Raw genomic sequence first — 10,487 nt, forward strand, 5'->3', positions numbered from 1 at the left:
TTAGTAGTCTTCCACATCACCAGCACAGTTGTGAAGCAGTGCTTTCTCATAGTGCCCTGAAGCAAAATTCTGAAAATTAAAAAATACAGTCACTTGAAATCTAATCTCTCCATGGTTCAAAAAAATCAACTGCAATTCTTCTAATTGCATTTGTAAGATTTGTGGACTGTTAGTCTTCACAAAATGATTTATGTTTCTGTCTAAAGATTTTGTGAGCCCTATTCAAGGTGAAACTTATTAAAAAATAATGCTGTGGTTATAATCAGTACAATATGTTTTATGTAAAACTGATGACTTTAATGTTCATTTGGAGCACAATAAAATGATAAAATGAATCTTCTCTTCAGCTTTCTGAATTGGTACCCTGGTGTGGGACAGTGATCTGTATTCTGTCAATTATATTTTAAATAAATGCTGATTGGCCAGTAGCCAGTCAGGAAGTATAGGCAGGTCAAACCAGGCAGGAATTAGAAACAGGTCAATGAGATCAGGAGAATTCTGGGAAGAAGGAAGCCCACTCCTCTGCAATCCTGACCCAATCACAGAAGCAAGATGTCACTGCCCTATTGAATAAGGTACTGAGCCATATGGCTAACACAGATAAGAATAATGGACTAATATAAGTTATAAGAGTTAATAAGAAGCCGGGCGGTGGTGGTGCACGCCTTTAATCCCAGCACTCGGGAGGGGAGGCAGAGGCAGGCAGATCTCTGTGAGTTCGAGACCAGCCTGGTCTACAAGAGCTAGTTCCAGGACAGGCTCCAAAACCGCAGAGAAACCCTGTCTCGAAAAAGCAAAAAAAAAAAAAAAGAGTTAATAAGAGCATGAGCTAATGGTCCAATCAGTTTATAACTAATATAGACCTCTGTGTGATTTCTTTGGGACTTAATGATTGCAGGAACCCGGCAAAACAGAAAACCGAAAACAATACCCTAATATTAATTTACTAATTGATGGTTTCTGGACATTGCCGATGTGTTTCAAAAGATATTAAAATATTTATACTCATTAATTCAGGAATATAAAAAATGGATTTTAAAATTCTTGTCATTTATGGATGAGAACAGAGAACTATAAACATATATGTATCATAATGTTCTGGTGTAGGAGGTTCTTCTGCTCATGTATTGTTTTCATTGGCTAATGGATAAAGAAACTGCTTTGGGCCTGATAAATCAGAGGACAGAACTGGGAAGGGCAGAGTGGGAGATACCATGGATCTTCGGCTTGAGACAGACACTGGTTAGAATCTTACCGCTGAAACATAGTCACATGGCAATATACAGATTAATACAAATGGGTTAAATTAACATGTAAGAATTAGCCAATAAGAAGTTAGAGGTAATGGCCAAGCATTGTTTGATTTATTTATTTATTAAAGATTTCTGCCTCCTCCTCGCCACCGCCTCCCATTTCCCTCCCCCTCCCCCAATCAAGTCCCCCTCCCTCATCAGCCCGAAGAGCAATCAGGGTTCCCTGCTCTGTGGGAAGTCCAGGGAGCACCCACCTCCATTCAGGTCTAGTTAGGTGAGCACCCAAACTGCCTAGGCTCCCACAAAGCCAGTACATGCAGTAGGATCAAAAACCCATTGCCAGTGTTCTTGAGTTCTCACTAGTCCTCATTGTCTGCTATGTTCAACGAGTCTGGTTTTATCCCATGCTTTTTCAGACCCAGGTCAGCTGGCCTTGGTGAGTTCCCGATAGAACATCCCCATTGTCTCAGTGTGTGGATGCACCCCTTGCGGTCCTGAGTTCCTTGCTCGTGCTCTCTCTCCTTCTGCTCCTGTTTTGGACCTTGGGATTTCAGTCCGGTGTTCCAATGTGGGTCTCTGTCTCTGTTTCCTTTCATCGCCTGATGAAGATTAATATCCAGGAGGATGACTATATACTTTTCTTTGGGTTCACCTTCTTATTCAGCTTCTCTAGGATCACGAATTATAGGCTCAATGTCCTTTATTTATGGCTAGAAACCAATTATGAATGAGTACATCCCATGTTCCTCTTTTTGGGTCTGGCTTACCTCACTCAGGATGGTGTTTTCTATTTCTTTCCATTTGCATGCAAAGTTCAAGAAGTCATTGTTTTTTTACTGCTGAATAGTACTCTAATATGTATATATTCCATACTTTCTTCATCCATTCTTCCATTGAAGGGCATCTAGGTTGTTTCCACATTCTGGCTATTACAAACAATGCTGCTATGAACATAGTTGAGTATATACTTCTGTTGTATGATAGGGCATCTCTTGGGTATATTCCCAAGAGTGGTATTGCTGGGTCCAGTGGTAGGTTGATCCCAAATTTCCTGAGAAACCGAAACACTGATTTCCAAAGTGGTTGCACAAGTTTGCATTCCCACCAGCAATGGATGAGGGTACCCCTTACTCCACAATCTCTCCAGCAAAGGTTATCATTGGTGTTTCTGATTTTAGCCATTCTGAAAGGTGTAAGATGGTATCTTAAAGTTGTCTTGATTTGCATTTCCCTGATTGCTAAGGAAGTTGAGCATGACCTTAAGTGTCTTTTGGCCATTTGAACTTCTTCTGTTGAGAATTCTCTGTTCAGCTCAGTGCCCCATTTTATAATTGGGTTGATTAGCATTTTACAGTCTAGTTTCTTGAGTTCTTTTTATATTTTGGAGATCAGACCTTTGTCTGTTGCGGGGTTGGTGAAGATCTTCTGCAGACAGTGGATTGCCTTTTTGTCTTAGTGACAGTGTCCTTTGCTTTACAGAAGCTTCTCAGTTTCAGTAGGTCCCATTTATTCAATGTTGTTTTTAATGTCTTAGAACCACTCTGGCTCCTACAAAGTCCTAGAAAACATTCTGGATTTGTGGCTATAATATTTGAGATTGTGAGTTGTATCTTGGATAATTCAAGGAGCTAAAATATTCTTTCTTGTGACTTTCAAATTACATTTGAAAGCAATGTGAATGTACAAAGCATGAATTAAGGCATAGTCTCAGTTACTGTGTATATTCTGATGCTCCATTCTCTTCACCCTGAAAACATTTCTGATTTTTTTTTGGAGAAGAAACTAAGTGTTTTTATTTTCAGACTGAGCACTCAGATTCCATAGATAACCCATATCTTTCCATTTTTGCCAAGTTTTAGAAAACATTTAATGAAAGTATTGAAAGGTCAGAATAAGACATTGATTTGCTAGTTCTGAACTCTTATTTTCCTGCCCCCTGTTTGCTGAAGTGGTTGGTCACATAGGGCTTTACACATCCACTAATAATGTTCTTCACATTAGCAGCTGATGGTATTTACTGTCTGGTCTTCTATGATGCTATGAGGAGTGCGGCAGTAAGTTAGGAATCCTTCCTACAGTTAAAGCATTCTTGTGACAAAGAATAGTTTCCCTGATTCTCATTTTTTTTTCTTTGAATGTTTGTTTTTTGAGACTGAAAGACCCTCAGAGAGGACCTTTTCCTCCAATGAAGTCCCCAGAACCAGGACACTCCGAGTCCAGACCACAGGATGCAATTAGCAAGAGGTTTATTGAGTAAACACAGGTACCTGCAGGGGGTCCGAGTCCAGACCACAGGATGCAATTAGCAAGAGGTTTATTGAGTAAACACAGGTACCTGTAGGCAGCAAAGTCTTTCGGAGGACTTGCGCGCCTGCCAACTGGAGGGCGGGCTTTTTATAGGGAAGAGCAAAAAGCAAGTTTATAGAAGCAAAAGCGTGGTTATTGGAATGAGGCAGGAGGGGGGCATGACTGTTCCTATCTTATAGATATCCTGTTTTGCAGTTAACCTGCTTTGTTGATGTCCTATCTTATTGACATCCTGCCTTGCAGTCTTCCTATCTTATAGACATCCTGCTCTCTCAAGCACATGGGATGTTCTTAAGAGAGCAGGCTGGCTGCTGATCCGGAGAATTTTTTATTTTAAGCAAACAGGACGTTCACCCGGGAGCATGCTAGCTGCGGGTTTTGATGAGGGGGTTTGTAGGGTCTTTCAGAGACAAGGTTTCAAGGAGCCTGTTCTAGTCTCTACTTGATTTTAAGCTAAGGGTTGACATTGAAGTCTTGATCTTCCTGTCTCAGCCTCAGTAATTCGAGTGTGAAGGTTGCAGCTATAAATACAGGGCAAGGGCCACATCCAGATCGTCCTGTATGTTCTTGTGAGAACCGAACCCTTAAAGAATAGTCATAGCGGGTAACTATTAAAAGTAAAGAAAGAAAGATTTTACTTTCAAGGTACAATGACTTTGCTGGTTAAGATTTATTTGCTAAAGCACTGAACACTGTGTCTGCTCTCTTAAAGTCTATCATCCTTTTCAGATACGTAGCTTTCCAGATCCCATCATCAAGCTGCTTAAATTAAAGCTTTTATTCATGGTCCATAAAGAACAAAATGTGAGTTTAAGTCAAACATGAAAAGTAGGCTTACTTTGATATCATGAAACAAGGATTTCCCAAATCTCTCTTTGTAATGTTTCCCTATGGAAATCACATATATTTCACTTCTGGTGATTAGAATCCTGCTGACAGTTTTACTATGGAAGCTGAAGTCCTAAAAGGTGAAGAAAGGTGAGTAGAGAAACCAGCACTTTAAAGGTCTGTCCCACATTGCCCGACTTCCTTTTCAGCAGCAGTTTGCTTGCAGGTCTATATGCCTCCAAAACCACAGCTGGGGATGTATGAGGCCTACCTGCTGCAATGGTTCAAATGCCGTCGAAATAGAATAATGCTTTCATCAGGTGGTCAGTCAGCATAATCTAACTTTTAATCAAGAATGTTTTGAGTGTCAATGAAAAAAAAAAACAAAAAAAGAATCTGTGACTTGAAGTGATTAAAACAAATTATCTGAACAAGTTTTTATTTTTAAAATGTCGGTCATTTGGAGTTTCTTTATGAGAAACAAAGTTTTGGGAGAATTAAAACAGATTGCTGACAATTGTTTCATAGTCTAGCTCTTCATATAAGAATTTTGGATTATTTACATGAAATCAACTTTAACTGCAAAATATTTTTCAATATAAGAATGTTTTTTTTTCTGCCTAGAACATATAGGGTTATGTTTTAATTTATAAGTCATTAGAATGAATTTTACCTAATCAGGGCATAGCTGGAATCAGAATAACTGATTATTTGCCCAGGGTAATTCACAGGGGAAGCTTAGTTTGGCGGCACAGTCATGGCTCATTGGAGAGGAATTATTGAATTATCCTACAGCATTGCTCAAGATGGCTATTTTGCACAAAGCAAAGAAGCTGTGAACAATGAGTTTTTCTTTTGAGTTCTGAGGCTATGTAGATTCTTATGCATAAGTTATCTCCTATATATAAGACAAATAATAAAAATGTTCTTAACTATTAGCATAATTCCCCCAACATGCTGGGAAATATCAAAAAATTGGCCTGTCAAATATCTTTGGTAATACTTTACTTACATGCATGAAAATGTCATAATGAAACCTGTTCTTTTGCATAAATAATATGTTCTACTGAGAAATAAATTGCTTTAAAAATAACACATTCTGATCATTAACATTGTATACACATACTATCAATGTATGTTCCTGAATGCTACCTATTCATATAGTCTTCAAAACTGGTCTAGACCAGGAGCTCTTTGAGTGGCATCAGATTCCTTATAGATTTGTAACCAGATGAGAGGTCCTTTAAGGAGAAGCTATAACAAATGTAAGGTGTTCTTCTCTGGTTTTAGATATTATTTGACTAAGCTTGCCATGGCTTTAAACAGCCTGGAGCCTTCCCAACAGTTGTCCCTGTGGTATCTGTTGAGACTGTAAACCATCAAATAATCATGTTTGAAAAAGTACATAGATTCATTACATATATAAGTAACAAATGAGGAGCTATATTGCTTCTTTAAAATAAAATCTTATTAGCTTTTCTTTAGTTTAAATAATTGTTTTGATCAAAAGACCATATCTTCATCTTTATCTTACTTTCATTAGAGAGAAGTAAACCTAATAACTAATCTTGAGTTGCTTCTAGAAGGCAAGTTCCCAGGAGGCTTGGACTTCTGTTATTATTTTTATTTTGTTTCTTTGATATTTTACCTCAAGTACCCAATTAGAGACACAGTAGGCACTCATTCAATACTAATTGATGGAATGAACCAGCTAAGTCTTTCCTGGTTTTCCTGATGTCCACTCTCTGTTCCCCTCAGACCCACATTGTTTGAGCTCCTTTGAGAATTTGATGATTTAATGCTATGGGACAATGGTCTATATCCTGTCAATTATATTTCAAATAAACACTGATTGAACAGTAGGCAGGCAGGAAGTATAGGCAGGACAACCAGGCAGGAAGTAGAGACAGGGCAATGAGAACAGCAGAATTCTGGGAAGAGGACATAGTCTGTAATCTTGATCCCCCCATACAGGAAGCAAAATGTGACTACCTCGCCAAAAAAGGTACAAAGCCACATGGCTAACCTAGATAAGAATAATGGGCTAATATAAGTTATGAGTTAATAAGAAGTCTGAGCTACTAGGCCAATCAGTTTATAACTAATGTAGACCTCTATGTGATTTCTTTGGGACTTAACGATTGCAGGAACCGAGCAGCCAGAAACCTGCTCTATTGTAACTCTGTTGCTAATTAGCTGACATGTGATGAATGCCTATTAAATCTACTCAAAATTTGACAGAATATAAATGTGTTTCTCAGATGCATTCATACTAAAAACCAACTCAATCACTTATCTTTAGAGGTTTCATAAAACCGACCAAATCATTTTCATAGGATATATGCTTACTGGATATTTCATAAAAATGCTGTGACTTCTCAGCTCTGTGTCAAGAGTTTCGTGGAATGGAAAACTCACAACAATGGCTTATTTAGCACATAACAAATTATTTGTCTTCTGAACCTATTATGGAGCATTTCACAATGACTCTTCATGTACCTTTTTTGACGTGTGGGCAGTGAAGCCACAGACTACATGGTAAAATATAAACACAGGAATAATCTCTATGAATAAGAGCAATGGCGATTTCTACAGTGGGCATATCATTTTAGATAACATTCAGGAGGCAGGCCTGTGGAACTCACTGTTAATTCACAATTTAGGGTTTTTTGATAATATTATTTGTTCCTGAAAGCAAATTCATTAAAGACAATAAAATAATAAAAATAATCAAAAGCAAAATTTGAAAATATCTTTTCTTCTTGGAGACAAGAACACAGTCACACTGTTAGCATTTATCTGATCATAAAAAGGGAGTGGATTTCAATGATCCTAGCACAGATTTAAAACTGTGGGAAGTTAATTCCTGAGACAGGGCATTTGAGGATTCTCTTCTCATACAAAAGTTGAGCCTATTTTATGCAATTATGGTAGTTCATTAATGTCTCCAGGTTGCCAGTTCATTGCATCAAACCACTAGCTCATGAAATTTCCTGGAGTTTATAGAACTTTCAAATAATTTCACCAAGAAAAATGCTTCAATTAATGATGGAGGAAGGTCATTGGTTGATTTAATAAAGAAGCTGCTTGACCTGATAGGTTAGAACGTAGGTGGGAGGAGCAGACGCTGGGAGGAAGAGGAAGTGAGCTCAGAGACTCGACAGCTCTCCTCTCAAGCGCAGACGCCTCAGAGAGACACGATGCTCCACTCCTGCGGGCAGAGGCGAGAGCTCTACTCTCTGAGGCACACGCGATGAAGCTCCGACCCAGGATGGACGTAGGCTAGAATCTTCCCGGTAAGCGCACCTTGGGGTGCGACATACATGATTGGAAATGGGTTAGTCCAGGAGCGAGAGTTAGCAGAGAAAAGGGCTAGAGCTAAAGAGCCAAGCAGTGTTTAAATGAATACAGTGTCTGTGTAATTATTTCGAGGCATAAGCTAAGCCGGAGGCGGCCGGGGTTCTGGGGACGCAGCCCCGCCGCTACTATTAGCTCATATTACTACGAATTAATCCTACTCATACATTTAATCCAGCCAGAACTGGTCAGTATTGACTGTGAAATGAAAGGTGTATTATTCATCATACAAAATACAGCTTACCAATTGCACCCAGCAGTTCCTGGAAGTAGCCATCGTAAAAGTATTTGACAGCATTCACCAGGTTTTGGCCAGAAATATTTTGAAATTCCTGGAAAAAATGCAAAAAAATTATGTAATTCAAAAGAGATTTTCATAAATATCATAAACTTAAAGGATAAACTATGGCTATTTTACTATATATTTAATGATGATTTTTTTCTCTGAAGCATTTCTTAACACTGCTACCCACTGTGATGAAGGATCTACTCTCTGCAATAAGTATAGATCTTATGAGATGCTAAAACTTGCATGAACCCTGGACTCTAAGGACCTGCTATTGCTGAGCTGGGGAACAATGGTTACCCTCACTGGAACTCAATGACTAGAAAGTACTGATTTAGAAGGAGGGAAGACTCAGAGTGAGCTGTTGTCTATGATCCATTTTCATAAGACATATATAATCGACAGTCTAAATTCATTTGTCAACAGGAAACTTTCTGTTAGACCTAAGTACAAAAATCCTCTGAATGATGTTTAGGAATAGAGTTTGGACGAGTGATTTTGAGGAACAGAAGATTATCATTCACAGATTCATTTACTAACATAAAATAGTGTTCAAATAAATTACCTTGTTTTATTTGGTTCACTCACTTGGCTCTATCCTTGGCAATGTTCAGTTCTCAGCCATTTCAACTTAAATGTGAAGAAGTATTGTTATTGTTAGTGTTAATCTTTAACTCACATAAAGTAAAAGAAGCATAGTTGGATTGGAGTAGGCTGTTGCTTAAAATTGATAGGACTTTACTTTTCATTTAATTGCATTTAATTTGCTTTAAAATAATGGAAAGGAAAGGTGCAGAGTTTGGAGAAAGTCAAGTGGAGATTAATGTGACCACATCTCAAAGATCAGTAGGTAGTATGGCTATTTCGTAAATCACAATGTCTTTAACAAAGACCTTGACTCAGGGATTGGCCACAGTAAACTCACTGGAGATTATTCAAATACAATATAAAGTACCTGGTATAGGTAATTTTTAGGAGTCTGTATGTAAAACTTCTAAGATTTAGTTAATGGAGAAAATTTAGTGGCAGAGTTTTATTCTTTAGCAGTGCCATTAAATGAGGCATACTGTATACACATGGCTTTTTTCTATTGCTGAGTGACAGCCCCTCTTCCATCCTAATTACTTGTATGTCACTCAACTGGTTAAAGAGCTGTAGAGAGCCTGTTTCTAGTTACCCAGCCAGAGCTGTGGGGAGCTCTTGTTGCACAGGATCATCTGCATTGTGGTTTTATGCTCCTCAGTCTTCTGCTGGCAAGCTTCGCACAGGACCTGCAACATCACATAGTAAGGAAGGAGTCAGAACCAGCCCCATTCACTCTATCAAAAGCTCTATTAGTCAGGGGGACAGTCAGACTTAGTTACCATTGCATCCTGAGCAGCCATCCTGGATCTGCATACCCTTCCCCTCTTATTCCCTGGGAAATAAGCAAGGGTTTCCCTTTAAGTGGTCTCTCTCAATATACAGAATATCTAGTGACGCATTTATCTAATTATTCTAAATTAGTAATAATTTAAATAGTAATAAAAAATTGGGGTCACCGGATCATTGGGCTACCTGGCGGCCCTGTTTAGTTGCTGAGGAATCCCATCTGGACAAGTGAGTGTGTGCTATCCAGGGGTGGAGTGTCCCGGAAGAGAGCCACAAACCCCCCTCCCCCAGCTCCTTCTGCAGGGCTGTCTTTCTTTTGCACGACCCAGCCCCCCAGCACCCCTCCCCAACCCTGCCCTGCTGTATGCTAGGACCAGCGCTCAAGAACAGTTTTAAGCTCCTACTCTAAGGCTACCCACCCAGAGCGGTGAGTGCCTGCCTACCGGGCAGGCCTCAGGGTCCCCTGTAAGGGAGCCTGGGCACCTTCAGCTCAGTGCGCCAGGCTTCCTGTGCTCTTCTGGATACCGCCTCCCCTTGCTCCATTCATCCTTTTGTCCCCGGATCATTGGGTTACTGGGTGGCCCTGTTTAGTTGCTGAGGAATCCCATCTGGACGGGTGAGTGTGTGCTATTCAGGGGCGGATTGTCCCGGAAGACCCCCAGCTCCTTCTGCAGGGCTGTCTTTCTTACACACGACGCCCGCCCCCCAAGTCTTCGTTTTCTGCAAGGGCCTTTGCTCAGGAACAGTTTTCTGCTCCTACACTAAGGCTATCCACCCAGAGCGGTGAGAGCCTACCTACGGGGCAGGCCTCAAGGACCTCTGGTAAGGGAGCACATGCACCTTCAGCCTGTGCAGGAGGGTGTCCTGTGTTCTACTCCTCCCCACCCTGCCCCCCCAAGTTCCCCCTTTTGTCCTCGGGTCATTGGACTACCAGGCGTCCATGTTTTGGTGCTGAGGAGTTCATCTGGACAGGAACAGTTCCTGCTTCTTCACTGAAGAGATACACCCAGAGAGTCAATCACAGCAAAGACTGGACCAAGACACCAGGCCTCTCCTGGCTCCTTTTGAAGGAAGAGATGGGAAGG

At 40.1% G+C, this 10,487-nt stretch overlaps 1 pseudogene; it reads right to left on the minus strand.

Moving 5' to 3' along the window:
• Positions 1-10,487, minus strand: part of LOC101993977 — a 20,930-nt pseudogene continuing 10,443 nt past the window's right edge.

This window comes from Microtus ochrogaster, unplaced genomic scaffold (assembly GCF_000317375.1).
Source record: "Microtus ochrogaster isolate Prairie Vole_2 unplaced genomic scaffold, MicOch1.0 UNK61, whole genome shotgun sequence".
Lineage (NCBI taxonomy): Eukaryota > Metazoa > Chordata > Mammalia > Rodentia > Cricetidae > Microtus > Microtus ochrogaster.